This window comes from Hemicordylus capensis, chromosome 5 (genome assembly GCF_027244095.1).
Source record: "Hemicordylus capensis ecotype Gifberg chromosome 5, rHemCap1.1.pri, whole genome shotgun sequence".
NCBI lineage: Eukaryota > Metazoa > Chordata > Lepidosauria > Squamata > Cordylidae > Hemicordylus > Hemicordylus capensis.
This window is the reverse complement of record NC_069661.1, coordinates 248,406,322-248,423,691: the sequence shown is the minus strand read 5'-3', so window position 1 is coordinate 248,423,691 and position 17,370 is coordinate 248,406,322. Positions and strand designations below refer to the sequence as shown.

General features: G+C 46.6%; 1 protein-coding gene and 1 long non-coding RNA gene across 27 annotated transcripts in view; one reads left to right on the top strand and one right to left on the bottom strand.

The window, feature by feature from the left end:
• Positions 1 to 17,370, top strand: part of CELF2 (CUGBP Elav-like family member 2) — a 914,911-nt gene that overhangs the window by 573,640 nt on the left and 323,901 nt on the right. The window contains exon 1 of one of the 26 annotated variants that reach the window (XM_053253978.1): positions 1,357 to 1,475. The exons of the other annotated variants lie outside the window; for them this stretch is intronic. The gene's annotated coding sequence lies outside the window, so the exon portion shown is untranslated. Of the gene's footprint in view, positions 1 to 1,356; positions 1,476 to 17,370 lie in introns of those variants that run through there. 26 annotated transcript variants of the gene reach the window in all.
• LOC128326687 (uncharacterized) lies at positions 3,071 to 17,139 on the bottom strand. The gene is made up of 3 exons (XR_008308200.1): positions 17,079 to 17,139; positions 13,364 to 13,563; positions 3,071 to 3,368 (listed from the first exon to the last, which is right to left on the bottom strand). It is a non-coding gene; the product is annotated as an uncharacterized LOC128326687 (long non-coding RNA).

Genomic DNA, 17,370 nt, shown 5'->3' with positions numbered 1-17,370 from the left:
TGTAGCAGGAGTTCCCCTCCTTGGGTTCCCAGATGGCATGACTCTGCAGATCTCCTCATCTCCAGCCACAACCCTGGGTTGTGGACTGCCTTCTCCCCCTGTCCATTTGCTCAGCCGTTTCCTGGATGGCTTTTAAGAGCCCATTAAAAATGTGTTATTGGTTCAAGTTCTCAGTGGAGTCAGATCTTTGCAGTATATTTTCTTAGTGGGTTTGTTGCACCTGAAGCTTTGATTGCTGCTGCTGCTGCTGCTGCTGTTATTGTGTTGTCTGTTCTTCTTCTTATGGTATTTTGCTGCAGCTTTTATGGTCTCTATTGTTGCCTTGGTTTTATTGTTTTTATTTCTTGTATGGATTTTAAAATTGTGTTGTAAATTGACTCAAGATATAAATATCGTCATAAATACATTCCTAAGGATGTGCAAACCCCGGACCCCTGAGACACTTAGCTAGTCTTCTCTAAAGTCTTTTGGCTTTCCTTGAAATCCTCCATATGTTTCCCATTAGAACCACCCACATTTGCCTGTAGAATTCCTTGGGTGAATTATGGGTTGTATGCAACAGTGCTTCCTTTTATCTTTCACATGGAGCTGCTTGTATTGAGTCATATCAGTGTTAGATCTAGCCCAGTACTGCTCTGACTGGCAGCAGTTCAGTCTCAGGCAGAGGTTTTCCTCATCACGTGTTACCCGACCCTGTAACTGGACATGCTAAAGATTGACCCGGGACCTTCTGTACACAAACCTTCTTTATCACTGAGCTAATGTCCCTCCCCAGTCCTGAACTTATTGCCAGTCAATTTCATTGGGTGACCTCAGAATCCAGTACTTTAAGACAGAATGGTAGTCCAATCACATCTGGGGATCCAAGACTACCACTCCCATCATCCCTAGCCACAGTGGCTGGGGATGATGGGAGCTCTGGTCCCAGCTACATCTGGAGACCCAAGGTTGAAAACGCTTGCTACAGGAGAGGGAAGGAAATTTCTCTCTCTCTCTCTCTCTCTTCTTGATTTAGGATCTCAGTGGTATAGTTTAGTATCCCTCTTCCCCATGACCTCTTATCCAGAAGCTGCTCAAATGTATTTCTAATTCCATGCTTGGTGATCCTAAAATGTAAAAACCAAGAGCCAGCTTCTATATCTTCGGTACATTGGACATGGATTAGCTCCTGTGCAGGACGGAGAGAGTAACCTTCCAGCCATTTTCTGTTCACAGCTGGCTTTAAGACAGTAAATTGAGGTAAACTGATCAGTGAGGTTGAAAGGCGCAAGCAGCAGGCCTCCACTTTCGGCATCAAGAGGCTGTGAACTGATCTTGTCATTTTTTTCTCTCTCTCCACCCCCTGCGAACACTCAGAGACAGATCTTTAAGGAAGATTTAAACTGGCTGCAGTTGAACCTCTATCAAGAAGCTTAAAACGGCACCTGTCCAAGAGCAACTGCCTGCTAATCAAAGCACTAGGTGGCATTGTGCAGGTAAGAGGAGATAAATGCCAGGCTCCCGTTTTGCTAGAGGTGCAGCAACAGAGGAGGGTGTGATAAGAAAGCGTGTTCCTAGAAAGCACTCTCGGGTGCATCTCTGGGGCAATTCTAGTGTAATATCCATGGAGGAGTCTATGTCAAAAACATTATGGCCTCTGAAAGACAGCCATGTGTTTTGCCCGAATGAGCAAGCGACTGACTATCTATCTATCTATCTATCTCTCTATCTATCTCTCTATCTATCTATCTATCTATCTATCTATCTATCTATCTATCTAACATATTTTTATATCCCCCAAAACGCAAGTTCTCTGGGCGGTTTACAAGAGAATAAAAACAACCAATAAAAAGATTAAAACATTTCAACAATTAAAATTTAAAAGTTAAAACTATTAAAACACAATTAAGACACAATTAAAACAGTATCTAATTAAAAGTGAACAAATGCATCTTGACTGCCTTTTAAAAAGTTTTAAGAGATGGGGAGGCTCTTGTTTCAGCAGGAAGTGTGTTCCAAAGCCTTGGGGGCCGGGGCAGCAATGGAGAAGGTTCTAGATTCTTGTTCTCTCCTACTCACTGAATTTTCCTGAAAAAACCATCCGGGATCCTTTATTCTGACATGTTAATTTTTCCCCGTCCCTCATAAAGCAGTTATTTATGAAGAGCTGTGTGATTTTGTTTGAGTTGGAGAAGGGGGGGATCAGCTGCAGGAGAATTTGAGGATCATAGGCTTAGGATTTCTGCCAAGGATAACTACTACTACTACTACTACTACTACTACTACTATTGAGCAGAAATAAAGACTCAGCTGTTGCATGGTGGGAAATGACCTATTTAGATCCGTGTCAATCCTACATTCCTACTGATGAATCTGAAGTCTCTAAAATGGCACTGTGTTTTGTCCTCATTCCAATTCTAGTCGTCTCTTCTTAGACCCTAAATCACAGGAGTTTGTATATCAGTCATATGACATTCCAGCTCTTCAGAACTTGGGATGGTGCATTGGTATGTTCTCCTTGGTGTCTCTGACCCCACTCCAAAAAGAGCTCTCCAAACAGACTGTGGGGAAACCAAAGGACTGCCCATTCTACCCTAGGTGGCCACAGATTTCTTCAAGATGGAGGTGGTTGGAAGTGAGGGAATGGGACGAACTGGAGCAAAAATTACAGGTGGCCCTCATTATCCGCAGGAGTTTCATTCTCAGCTACAAGCGCGGATAATGGGACCATGGATAATGCAAGCTTGAGGCAATAGGGGGTTAGGTTCCTGGAGGTGACAAATGGTTAAAAACAGCTAAAAGCAGAAATAAGAAAAATAAAGTGCTGTACCTTGCTCTGCAGGTCTCTAACTGTCCAGCAATGCCACCCCCATTTCGGAAATTTTCCACGAACAATCACAGGGATTTTTTTTTTTAAAAAGAAGAGCCACAAAATGGCTCCTTTCAGCAAAATGGTGGCCAGAAATGACCTAGGAATCATGGATAGATGAATCCCTACTATTTTCTGAACCACATAACGAGGTTTGGTCTCCATTGCCCATCCACAGATATGCAAAACCATGGGTGATAGGGTTTCTGTATTTTATTTATTTATTTATATGACAACGGCCTTCTGTATTTTATTTATTTTATTACATTTATATGCTGCCAATCAACACAAACACATATACACAATTAAAAGATCAAAACAGATAAAGGCAATTAAAAACCTGAACTAAACACCTGACTAAAAAGATGTGTTTTCAAGGCCTTCTTAAAGGCCACCAACGATGCCAATCCATGTATCTCAACAGGGAGTGGGTTCCAAAGGTCAGGGGTGGCTGCAGAGAAAGTTGCCGCCAGATGGCCTCATCAATGGGCAGTGGAGATCATGCGGAAATAGACGTTCTCTTTGATAGGGAGGGGAAGGAAAGAGTGGGAAGGGATAGAGTGAGGAAAAAAAAGAAGAGACCTCCCTCTTCCCCTTCCTCCACCCATCAAAAGACACATGAACTTACCCTGCCCATGAAAGAGTGTGTATATATTTCCATGTCCCAAAGAAAGGAAACTGCTGTTCCTAAGTAACCATAAGATGAGAGACACAGCCCATTCCTCCAGCCAGACTAATCTATGCCCTTATGCCTTGAAGCCAAGTGCTAGCTGGGAGGTGTAGCTATTAATGTCTCAGACTTTGGTAGGAACATAAGAACATAGGATGCTGCCATGTACTGAGTCAGACCATTGGTCTATCTAGCTCAGTATTGTCTTCACAGACTGGCAGTGGCTTCTCCAAGGTTGCAGGCAGGAATCTCTCTCAGCCTAACCCCCCCGATTACCTGATATGCCTTGAAATCCCCCACCCCCAAGTTACAGTACTACCTGCATATACTTCATAACCTTGTGGGTTTCCAAATCCTTGTGTATAAATCTTTGTAGATATATGATGTACAAACAACCACTTTGTATATAATTGTGCTTTGGCAACGTACTGTATGCTTTGGTAGTTTGTTGGTTCAATAAAAAAATCTTGTCCTATTAAAAAAAAAAATCTTGTCCTATTTTGGAGAAGCCAGGGAAGGAACTTGAAACCTTCTGCTCTTCCCAGAGCGGCTCCATCCCCTGAGAGGAATATCTTCCAGTGCTCACACATCAAATCTCCCATTCATACATAACCAGGACAGACCCTGCTTAGCTAAGGGGACAAGTTATCACAATGCAAACCACCATTCTGAAAGACATCAACCTAGCCAGGTTATGTGGGGTCGCCAAAGTGTGTAGGACACCTAAAGAGCCAAATGTGTGAAATAAATGCAGGTGTGCTTTTGTGGAAGGGGAATCACAGTGGTGCCCTAGACCAGGGGTTCTCAAACTTCTGTCCCCAGATGTTGTTGGACTACAACTCCCACCATGACCAGCCCTTTGGAATGATGGGAGTTGTAGTCCAACAACAACTGGGGACCTAGGTTTGAGAACCCCTGGTCCTGATAATTCTGTAAACGATTCCACAACCTTACTATGCTATGTCCTTGTCAACAGAAACTGTAGCCTCAGGAATACCTTGAAGTGCAAACAGACTAGTGCCTGCAGGAAATTCTTATTTCTGTAAGTCTTATAATAGAGAATAAGAAAGGAAAGCAAGACTAGCAGAATGGTAAAGAGCTGACTCATTCATAGGCCAAAGAGAGACTCCGTTGATGCATGACAGGAAACAGCCCATTCAGGTCAATGTTAATCCTAGGTTTCCACCGGTGAAGTCCTTGAAACATTACTATGTTTTCCCCTCATTATGTTAAGTACATCATTAGAGCTGTTTGGGTTTTTAAAACAGGAACTGTGTGGGCCCCAGTTTGGTCTATGGCAATGGCATGTGGGTAGAAGGCTTCTTGTTGTTTTTGGAGGAAAGTAGCTTTCCTCCTGGGACAGATAACCATGGGGGAGGGATGACCTGAGACTGTAGTGGAGGCATAGAGTTAAAGCCCACTTCCCTAATCCTGGACCTAAAGGCCTTGAAGCCCCCTTCTCCCTGCAAATTAAGCATTATCATGCTCAGCTGGATTCCCCCACTACCTGGGACTGACTAAAGAGGATTGGGTGGGGGAAGACTTGTGGAGGCCCTGGACTTTGGCCTGGAAGTCCAGGGGTAAAAACACCTCTTGACTCCATAACTTCTGTTTAAAAATGTGTGTGGCGGGGCATCATTTCTAATTAGATGCTGAAAGTAACATATGGTTTAATGCTCCATTTCTAGTAATATTTTCTTAGACCTTGGATAACCTATTGGTTTGTATATCAGTCATCAAATATAATTAATTTCTGAGTTTTTATTATTGTTGTTGTTATTATTATTATTACATTTATATCCCACTCTTCCTCCAATAAGCCCAGAGAACAGTGTACTACATACTTAAGTTTCTCTTTCACAACAACCCTGTGAAGTAGGTTAGGCTGAGAGAGAAGTGACTGGCCCAGAGTCACCCAGCAAGTCTCATGGCTGAATGGGGATTTGAACTTGGGTCTCCCCAGTCCTAGTCCAGCACTCTAACCACTACACCACTCTGGCTCTAGCCTAATAAGGCTTAGCCTAACCAACTTACCCGTCCTGATTTCTTTTTTTTTTAACGGAATGTTGAAAAGTGTCTCATATTTTTGCTACTCTTTAGGAACATAATTAAATTATTTCTCAGAGCATTTGATTGATTGATTGATTGATGATTGATTAGTGAAGAAGCAAATGACTGATCAACTAAAAATACTGAATCTGTTGATCGCCCTCATAACATGTAAATCAATAAGTTTTTAGAAATATATTTTGAACTGGCATTAGTCTGCCCCATGCTGAAGAGATCTCAGTTGAAAAAAAGACAGAGCAAGAACGCAATAGATTTTTAAAAACAACTTCTGCTTTTGTAGAGCTGAATGCTAATATTAAAGAAAATCATCATAACTTTTTATCCCTGTAGCTCTTTGATTTGGTATGTAAAAGAGAATGCATGAAGCTTCTTTCTACTGAATCACATGATTGGTCCAGCTAGTTTTGTCTACATCAGGGGTTCCCAACCTGCAGATATTGATGGACAACAATGGCCATCACTCCCAGCTACACTTTATTGTGGCTAGGGATGATGGGAGTTATCTTCAGTACCACAAGCTGGGAACCCCTGATCTACATCTAGAGATGGGCCGATTTGAGGCTCCTGGTGGGGATGTGCAAACAGGTTCAAGGTTTTGAGGTTTGAGGTTTTGATTTGGGGGTTCGATGGTTTGACCCTTGAACCAAACTCTGGCGCCCAACATCGCCGCTGAGCCATCGGGTGAAGGCCAAAAACTGGCCGCAGAGCCCCCCAAACGGGGTGAGGAGTGATTTAGAAGACTAGTGGGGGGAGGGGGGACCTCCATGCCCCCCAACGCCTCCAGGAACTCCCCTTAGGGAAGTAGAAGGTTTAAAGAATTATATATATATTTAACATTTGCAGTCTTTAACCCCCCCCCTCAAACCTGAAGCAAACGGGGGGGGGGTGTTTTGAGGGAGTGCCGGACCAAACTGGGCCAGCCGGTTTTGTGCACACCCCTATCTCCTGGTAGCTACTTGGTTGGGGTTTGGAAGCCTTGAGAGCTGCCTGCACAAAATAGCAGTTTGCAGTGGTGGTGGTGGAGCCAGTCCAAAATGGTGACTTGTACAAATGTGTACATCAATGGAATGAGGGATTTTAACATCAAAACGGCTGAATTCCATGAGGGTTTTGTTCAAGGGCTGGAGAGGAGCAAGACAGGCTATTTTGTGGGGGAAGAAGATGGCAAGAAGTCCCTGGGAGAGAAAATAAAAGCAAACCTAACCAAGAGAGAGTGCTTTAAAATGGCATGGTCATGTCCCCACTCAGCCAGCCAATCAGATTTGCAGTGTTGGCAGGAAGGGGAGGGGAGGGAGAATCCAGCCCAAGTGCCTGGAGAGTTGTTTGGAATGAGCCTGGGAGCTCCCAAGCTGCCGAATTCCTGTCTGCCCCTGGCCTATATTGACTGGGAGCAGTTCTCCGGGGCAGGGGTGCACTCTGCAGCTGTTGCTGGACTACAGCTCCCATCATCCCCATGCACAATGCATTGCAGCTGACGGTGATGAGAACTGTAGTCCCACAACAGCTGAGAGCTGCAGGTTGGCAACCACTGCTCTAGGGATTCCAATGAACACCCTTCCTCGCTTTCCTTGGCGCTCCTGGGAATTGGACCAGGGAATCTCTGCATGCAAAGTACCCCTGAGCTCTGACCCCTCCCTGCAATAAAGCAAGAGGCAGAAAAAGGTCAAAATGCCCCAGCAGGGCTTGGGGAAGGGGCTTCCTTGTATCTTGTTTTCTAAAAGCTAGTTTAGATTAATGCACCCCTTTATTTCCATTCTGCAACCACCAGAGAGTTTGACATTATAGCATTAGTGCCTAATGTATACAAGCATTGCTAATGTACTAGAATTAAAACACTGAATGCAGTCGTACCCTTCGCTCAGCCATTAAAAATACATTAATGTTCCGTTTCCTGCAAATTGGCCCCCTTTCCCTGCAATTTATTCAGCAATAACGGCTATTTTTATATGTATATTTCCCATGGAAGTTAATAGGCCGGCTCTGAAAGCTTTTTGAGTTGCAAAACAGAAGCCGAGCGTGGTGACATTGCCTGAGCTTTGATTTTAGGGCTGGGTTGGCTTCCGTTGCTGCTCGAGGACCTTGCAGTTCAGCAGCATTCCCGGCTCTGACCCCGCCCTGCCCCCTGCAGTCTGTCTTGTTATTTCACCCCTTTTGTCTGCGCAAGAGAAGGGGACCTCTTCCGCTCCTCGCCTAGGCGCAAATTCTTAATGAAGCGCTGAGTGAGGAGATTTCGAATCTCCCAGGCAGGGGAAGCAGTGATGCTGTGCAGGATTTGCTTTTTTAAAAAATGAATAAGGCAAGAGCTGTGGACGCACATCGGAAGAGGGGAAACCATGGGCCTCTTTTGGGGAGGCACTGCTGCTGTGACTCATTGGGGGAGAGCAGAGCCCTTTGAAGCATGTTTTAAGTAGGAGGGGCGTCAGTAGACAGGGACAGAAATCCCATGCAATTGCAGCTTTGCTCCCCATCCCCTCTCCCGTTCCCTATATGATGTGTGGATTCTGCATGCCTTTGGGTGGGAGAGACTCAAAAGAGGCTTGCTTCTGCCACAGCAGCGGCAGGCATGGAGCTCAGCACTTCAAGATAACAGCTGCCTGGGACATGGGACGGAAATGCAGGGATGGAAGCAGGCTATGGGAGACTGTGCCCTTAGGCAATATACTTTCCCTATGGTGGTTCTGATTCCTTGAATCCTGCCAAGTGCTTTGGGGTGGGTGGTGGGGAAGGAAGGAAGGTGGGGTGCAGAGAGAAATGAGGGAACGGCATGAAAGGCCGTGAACCTCGTTCACCTGGTGAGATCCGTTAGGACCACGACGTTCTTCCCCATATATTATTATTTGTATTAGTAGCCCACAGGAAGTGCACTGTTGTGCTGGTCTGAGACTGTCACCATAAATGACTTGAGACTTGAAGTGCACTGTTGATGTTAGGCAAAGGGATAGCTAGGGGAGGGTGGCTCTGTGTTTGCCCCCCTCCTCGGCGGCCCCCATCCTTGTCTTCCGTGGTGCACGTGCAAAGCGTGTTCACCCTGTTACTATCACCAGGACCTCAGCCACTGCCTGGACAGTGGGAATGTCACTCCTTGTTTGAGCTGGCCATGCCACTACACCGCTCTGCATGCAGCCGGCTCCTGGGAGGTGGAGCTTCCTCTTTCCGCCCGGTCCAGAACTGGCTGCAGATTAAGGACGTGCACATGCTGTTTGGGGCTCTCCTCCTTTCCCACTGCCCAGGAACCAGCGGCATGTGGAGCGCACAGTGGGTGGCGGTGAGCAGCTGGAGTAGGAGTGGGGAGCTGGCCAGCAGGGGGAGGTGAGAGTGGGCAGGAGTGTTCTTGGATTGTGTCCGCCCAGTGATAGCCACACCCCTGTTGTTAGGGACCTGCTGGGGAGGCGGCACAATTTGAAAGGCAACCCTGACAGTGGACCACAATAGTTAAATCCACAGAGTGGGCGCAACTTGTCTCTGATGCGCATGTAGCTAAATGCATGTCCATGAAGACTGAAGTACCTTGCGGCATATAGCTTGCCATTTCTCCATCTTTTGAACTGCTTGATAACCTGTCATAGAACAATTATCGCCCTTTTCAGACATTCGCACGACATGGGTACAGCCTCTGACCTGGGTATACATGGTCTTGTGAATGGGCAGTAAGAAAGAACACACATGCCTATTCACATGAACATGCATACCCAGGTCAGAGGCTGTACCTAGGTATGGAGGAACAGCTGCCTATCCCACCTTTGTGACACCATGAGTCTATTCCCACGATCACTGGAAAGCGGGCTAAGGGAGCTTAGCCTACTTTCCAAGGATCATGGGAACCACCAGGCAAGCCTGGTGCTCCCAAGGAGGCTAGCCTGCCTAATTCCCCCTCCCCTGAAATGAGGTTAACTCAGCGAGTGCTCTGTTAACCTCATTTGGTTGTGCGACAACACACGAGTAGACCCCAGACCAGGAGGCTGCAAGCAGCCTCCCGGGCTCAGGGGTCTCTTCAGGATGCCCCATGCACTTGTGCGGGGCATCCTGGAACTTCCAGAAACTTCCCCAATCCCTGCAGCCTCCACCAGCTCTGAGACAGAGCTGTCAGTCATGTGGGCGGCCGATCTGGCCGCCCAGGGTTGCCTTTTGATCGTTTGCAGGGAGAGCAGCTAAGCCCGCTCTCCCCGCAAACCCGGAAGAAGCTCTTCTCATCAGTCATGAGAAGAACTTGCATGTGTGGAGGAATTTCAGAGCCCACTGGCCTCGTGATATCAATTCTTGATATTCTGAACTGGTCTCTGGAGCTACCTTCCTTTCAGCTTGTTCCTTCTCTTGTCCTGGTCACAGTACAGGCCTGGGGTTCAGTCCAGCCTGGCTCTTCTGTGATTTCAGGTCTTGCTACAGCCATAGCACTGATTCTCTCCACCTGGCTAGCAATTCTTTTGCTTTGACTGGCCTCAGCTCCTCCACATGGGCTGGAGTTCCTTCAACAGAGCCAGCGTGGTGTAGTGATTAGTGCTGGACTAGGACCGGGGAGACCCGAGTTCAAATCCCCATTCAGCCATTAAACTAGCTGGGTGACTCTGGGCCAGTCGCTTCTCTCTCAGCCTAACCTACTTCACAGGGTTGTTGTGAAAGAGAAACTCAAGTATGTAGGGCACTGCTCTCAGCTCCTTGGAGGAAGAGCGGGATATAAATGTAAAAATAATAATAATACAATAATAACTTTCCAACATTTACTTCTTGTCCTCTTGACTTTGATTGACTCTGGTTCACCAACTTGAACTCCAACTGTGACTTCAGCTCTGATTCTCCAGGACTCTGTGTCTGACTTCTTCCAGGGCTTTCCAACTCTGAATACCAAAACTGCACTCTCACTGCTGACTTTCAAAACTGAACTGCTCTGTGCTAAAAGCAACCTACTTCTTGCTACCACAAGAGCTGGTCTTGTGATAGCAAGCATGACTTGTCCCCTTAGCTAAGCAAGGTCCACTCTAGTAGCATATGAAAGGGAGACTAGAAGTGTGAGTACTATAAGAGATTCCCCTCAGGGGATGGAGCTGCTCTGGGAAGAGCAGAAGGTTCCAAGTTCCTTCCGTGGTATCTCCAAAATAGGACAAGATCTTTTTAATAGGACAAGATTTTTTTATTGAACCAACAAACTACCATAGCATACAGTACGTTGCCAAAGCACAATTATATACAAAGTGGTTCTTTGTACATCATATATCTACAAAGATGGATTTGGAAACCCACAGGGTTATAAAGTATATGCAGGGAGTACTGTAACTCGGGATGGGGGATTACAAGGCACATCAGGTAATTGGGGGGGGGGGTTATGTCCAACGTCCATTTCCATAATTTGTCCCATTGCTGTTTAGAAGAGATACACTTGTCTTTTTGCACATATCCATACAGACTTTTCCAGAAGAAATTTACTGTCTCATCCACGTGAACCTCTTGGTCGCGTCCTCCCTCCCTATTCCTATGCAGGATCATTGCATAAATGACATACAGGTTTACTAACCTGATTACGAGAAGTGGAACTTTCAATTCCCTAGTATGCCTGCAACCTTGGAGAAGCCTCTGCCATTCTGTGAAGACAATTCTGAGCTAGATAGACCAATGGTCTGACTCAGTATATGGCAGCTTCCTATGTTCCTGTACACAAATTGTTACATTTATTTTCAAACAATCCAATCTGTATAACGCGAAGTTCCCTCCATTTTTTAAAATTTCCCTTCCCTCCAAAATTAAACTGTGAAACAGTTATTTCTCAATGTGAAACTAAAAAGAAGAAGCAGGCATTAACTTTTGACCCTACCAGGTTTTTTTATGCATAGAGATTTGCAAGCCTATTAAACACACAAACTTATTTATAATAAAGAAGAGTTTTAGCAATATTAATACAACACAAGGGCTTGTTTACATCAAAAAGAGGTTTGGGAGCATCAATTCAATTCATAATACCATGCGTTTGCAATACAAGGGTTTATTTACAAAACCTCCTTCCTCCACACCAAGTGTGTGTGTGTGTGTGTGTGTGTGTGTGTGTGTGTGTGTGTGTGTGAAAGAGAGAGAGAGAGAAGAACATGGATTCACTTTAAATGTGGTCCTGAGTCCTTGTGGTCCTCACTCCTTCAAATGTAATGTGCAGATGGGAAGTTACTACTTCATGTGTGTTGAGCATAGTGTGTGAACAGGGATAATGGCTTTCCAATATATCTTTAATGAAAAGAACAAACACTGTATTGGTCCTTACAGCAGCGGAGATCGGGCTGCTATGGAGTAAGTGAAGGCAGCATATAGTAGGCGAGAAAAAAATCATTCAGCAATGTGGAACTCTGTGTGTGTGTGTGGTGAGTGGGGGACAGCTCGTCTTATAGCAGCAAACATGAATTGTCCCCTTTGATAAGCAGAGTCTGCCTTGGTTTCCATTTGTATGGGTGACAACATGTGAGCGCTGTAGGATAGGGGCGGGGCCATCGCTGAGTGGAAGAGCACCTGCATGCTTGCAGTCAGAAAGTTTCGGGCATCTCCAGGTAAGGCTGGGGAGAGACTCCTGCCTGCAACCTTGGACAGCCGCTGCCAGTCAGTGTAAACAATACTGAGCTAGCTGGACCAAAGACTCTCACTTGGTATAAGAGAACTTCCTATGTTCTTATGACTTGGCCTGTGATTCTTGGTGTATGCATACGTGTATTTCAAGTACGTCCCTGTTTTCGCCCATGAAATGTTGGAGGATATTGGTTTGGGATGTTCGCTTTCCACCCCCATGTGCTGCCTCTGGGGCTTTGGAAACTGTCACAACTAAAGTCAGAAGCTTGGGTGATGTAGGGTTATATGATGATCTCCAGCTGAACTGACATCAGGTAACATGATTGGGGAAGACCTTTCCCTGAGATCTTGGAGAGCCACTGCCAGTCAGAGTAGACAGCGCTAAGCTAGATGGATAAAATGTCTGACTCAGTAGAAGGCAGCTTCATGTATTCTTCATATATTGATAGCCTGGAAAGATGGGGAAGGCATTATCATCGCTGAGTGGTCACTAGGGACGTGCATAGAACCGGTTGAGAGGCCCTTTATGGGCACGCGCACATCTTGGGTGGGCGCACACATGGTGCGCGGGGGCGCGTGATGGGTGTGACATGCGCACATCCATGCCCGGCACCCACAGGAGCGTTAGGTACTTCCGGTTACAGGAGGCAATGGGGCTGCAGGGAGGTACGCTGTCGCCCCGATGGACTTTTTAAAAACCGAGCGCTGGCGGGGGAAAGCAGAAGGAGGGGTAAATGCAACCTCCCCCGCCCTTAAAGCTGCACACCCCGCCTTCGAAGCACCCCCACCCAGTTCCGTGCACATCCCTACTGATCACCTGGATGTGACTTAGATGCATTGCAGGTGGTTCTTTTCTCACCATAGACATATTGGCTAACAAACATGGGAGGTCCTTTTTCCTTGTCGTTTACAGCTGGGATTGCTTGCTTGAGTCATTGCTTTGAAAGCACCACCTGCATTTTATCTGGCCTGCCTACCCTGCAGTATAGGGTAGGGCAGTATATTCCAGGCGCTCTCTATCTTTCACGTGTGTGTCGAAAAGAAAATGGTGTCTCTAGCATGCTCATTGACAGAGTTAGAAAGAACACCCACACACACACACACACACCGGCCGTGTTCTACCCAATACTTCAAGTGTAGCAAACTGGCTCGTTTCCCCCTTCTGTTCTGGTGAATGAGTGCTGAGATGGTGGGATGGTTGGCACGACCTTCTAAGCATGGGTAAAGCAGGTCCTTACCTGCTCCTCTGCTGCTTCTCCAGGTGTGGCGCTGCACCGCTCAGAAGTCCACTCACGGCCGCAGAGCATGACCCAGCAGCCTGCGTACGGCAGTGGGACACACATGGCCACCGCTCCATGCCCCGCCAAAACGATTTGTCAGGCCGCACCAAAACAATTCATGCACATCCCTAACAAGCACGTGCACTTCCTGTTTAACACTGAAATAAATAATAATTTTTCAGTTGCAACGGTTGCATTTAAACTGACTATGTGCATATTTCCCCCTTTCTACTCCTGCCTACATTTCCTTCCCCTCCCTCTGTTGTCTCCTTTTACACTGTAAGCCTCTTGGGGCAGGGGCCTATTATTTCTGCAGTTTGCAAAGTGTGATACTATGCAAACAACACTTAATAATACGTATTTAAGTTTTTGCTGGTTCACAAAGACACACGATGCCCTCTCTAGTATATCATTTACCTCTGCCATTAGAAAATGTCTGGCTTAGGGCATGCCCCCTTTTCTACAAGCAAAGTTATCTAATGGGTGGAGTCCACAGTGATCCAATTAAACAGCCCCCCTCTTATCTGATGTAAGAAGCTTACATTTCCTGTGGCCGGTGGCCACAGACACGTTAGTCCGTTGTGGCAATTTCCTCTGTAAATGTCTGTTACCCTAGCTAATTTAAGGCTAGCTTAGTATACTGCCTGCCAACTAGCAGAAATGGATTGGGCTAAGGGAAAATATATATACTGATGAAAGTCCCTGAGCTGCTAGAATGTGATTGCCTCAAGGAATTGAAAATCTTAGCTTTTAAAGTAAACCAGGCAGTCATTGAGGGGTTTCCTCCATGCGGATTGCAGCTAATTCAATTCACGGTGTGTTTGCTTGCCACCAGAGTGTCTCTCAGCAACAACAGCACAAATTCTCTCTCTCTCTCTCTCTCTCTCTCTCTCTCTCTCTCTCTCTCTCTCACACACACACACACACACACACACACACACACACACACACACACACACACACAGACACACAGAGGCTCCAGTTTAATCCTGGGCGTATACCTATCATGTAGATCCTGAGGCATTTTCTCAACTCTAGTAGTTGTAGTTACCTTATTTTCAGGATGAGGGAACCTGGAATGAATCCAGCTATGTGCCAAAATAAAAAGAACAGGGACTACTCTTGCAAAAAAAAAAGTGTATTTCTTGTCGTCACTACAGTGTTAGCTGGGACTTTCTAAATTTCTGTGGTGTATTGGATCATATTTCAACCTATGAGAACAGTCATAAGCACTATGCTTTAAAATCAGGGGTGGATCTCCCGTTGGGTGACCGTGTCCATAGGCTGTCCAGTGGGGCCAGGGATGGGGGAGCCAACAAGCCGTGCACTGCCTGCCTCCACAGCCAACCACCCACCCACCCCTCCCTCGGCCGCCACCAGGGACAGGGTGGGAGGGAGGCGGGTGGGCGGAGGCTAGCAGTGGTGATGGGAGCCACCAAAAAATCTAGCCATGGGCCAGCACCCATGTCGCTAGGCTAGTAATCAAAACCAACATATTATTAATTATAATGAAGTTAAGACTGACCCTTGCTTTGGCAGTCTGCATACATGGGGGAGCATGTTTGGGGGGGGAGAGTGGATTTGTGTAAAGGGATGGGGGCATCTGGGTGGGTGGCAGCAGTAGTTGTGGCTTTTTTTCAGGCAGTCCCTGGCTGGTGGATTACCGCCCCCTTTTTGCCACCACATTTTAAAGTGACAGCAGTGGCAATAGGGCTGGTCTTGGCAGCCACTGAGGCTGTTCTCATGCACAGCGTAACCCGGGCTAGGCACACCCAGCCCAGGTTAGGCTGCGTGTTTGAACCACCAGGATCTTGCCTGGCAGGGCAGTGCTGCCTAGCCCCTTTATTTACCCCCGCTGTGAGCCAAGGTTAAAGGAGCAAGCGCTTCCTTACCCCCAGTTACTTGCTCATGTGCGGACACGGGCTGTTTCCAGCCCGCCCATCTCTTGGGGAGATCCCCCCATGCAGCGTGTATGTTGCATGCTGCACTGTGGGCTTCACGAGGGCCACGACAATGAGTTCCGGCCTCAGATCAATCTGTCCTGCTCCACGCTGCACGGAACAGGGCTGATCATGTGGGAGCACAGAGCGCGCTCTCACCATCAAAACTACAATTGTCTGGGAGGAAGGCAAAGTTTGGGAACCCTTCCGCCCGTCCGCCCAGTAGGTCATGTGAGTAGCCCCACTGTCTAGTGGCTGCCATTTTTGCTCCAGAACGTCCCTGGTAAGATACTGTGTCATGACATTTTTGATGTTCTTGTTTGTGCAACCCATAGTTTGCTAGGTCTGGATGGAAAGGCAAGCTATGGGTTTCTCCTGCGCCAGGACTGGAAGTTTCTACTATTTGTTGATGAGAGAGGAGGGAGAGAAAAGAGTGGAGGAGGTGTGTGAGTTCCTGCTCGTTAATATAATGCCATACAAGCTTGCTACCCCTTTCGGAATCTCTCAAAGTTGCAGATTTTGTCTAGGATACCTCTTTTTCAATTTTATGAAGAGGTCAAGTGGATGCAAGTGTAGACATCACAGCTGATCCTCTGGCCACTTTGTTAAATATAAGTAGTACATGATTCAACTGCTAATGGATGGGGCGATAACTCAGTGGTAGAGCATCTGCTTAGCATGCAGAAGGATCCAGGCCCGATCCCTGGCAGGCAGGCCTGAGAAAAATCCCTGGTTGACATCCTGGAGAGCCACTGCCAGTCAGAGTAGAACATACGGAGCTAGATGGACCAATGATGTGATTCAGCAGATGGCAGCTTCCTATGTCCCTAATCAGTTGGGAGATCTGCTGCATAGCCGGCTGTTCAGCCTGCCTCTCCACCCGAAATATGTATTTTCTGTGGCAAGAATATTTGAATAAGAATATATTCTCTCAGAGAGAATTAGTGTTCATATACAAAAGCTCCCTCTGCGTGGAACCACAAACGGGGCTAGGGGATTCAATATTATTTTTGTGGTGATTTGGATTGTAACCAGGCTTTTTGGCATGAACTAGCATTTCTATTATTTTTTTCCTAGTTCCTGGAAACTCCAGCTGAGGTCTCTGTTTTTGTAATAATTCTAAAAGGCTTAAATGATTAGTGAAAACAGAAAAATACTTGAATCTCCTATTGTTGCCAAGTATTAATTTGGACAGGTTTACTCAGAATAACTCTTAAAATTAATGGTTATTGAATTTGAATTTTCCTCCTGGGAAGGCTGAGTTTCCTCAGAAATATGCTGGGTTCTGGAGAAGAAGACAGAGAGGTCATTCCACACAATCAAAAACGGTGCTCTACCTGGGTTTGGGAGTTGTGTGTGCTCCCAAGTTTTGGTTGGGTGGAAACAAATCTTAAACAACTGATCCTAATAAAGCTCTCAAGGCTACAGCATTCACTCAGGCTGGTCAATTATTATTTACTAGTATTTTTAAGCCCGTTATGATAACGGGCGCTAGCTTTCTATCCCGTCTTTTCTGTCTCTCTCTCTCTCTTTCTGTCTCTTTTCCCCCCCTTGTCCCCTCTCTCTTTTTGTTTTGTGTTTTTGTTGTTGTCTCTGTTTTTGTTCTTCCTTATTTTGCTTTTACTTTTTTTGCGGGGGGGTTGTGGATGAATAACAGCCAAAATGGCCCATGAGAAGGTGGCCGCCCCCGCCTATTGCCCTCCCGCGCACCCAGCTGCCGGAGCCCACCTTACCCGCTCCAGCTCGAAGGAGAAGAGAGGAACTCGGGAACAGAGCTACTCTCTGTGTTAAGCTGCTGCCCATACTGTCGCAATGGACGCAATAGGCGTCCTTTGCATCCATAGCGGCAGTTTGAGCAGTGACTTAGCACAGAGAGGAGCTCTGCTCGTGAGCTCCTCTCTTTTCCCTCGGGCTGGAGCGGGTAAGGTGGTCTTCGGCAGCTGGGTGGGCGGGAGGGCGATAGGCGGGGGCGGCGACCTTCTCATGGGCCATTTTGGCCCTTAATCTTTTGGGGGGGGAGCAGCG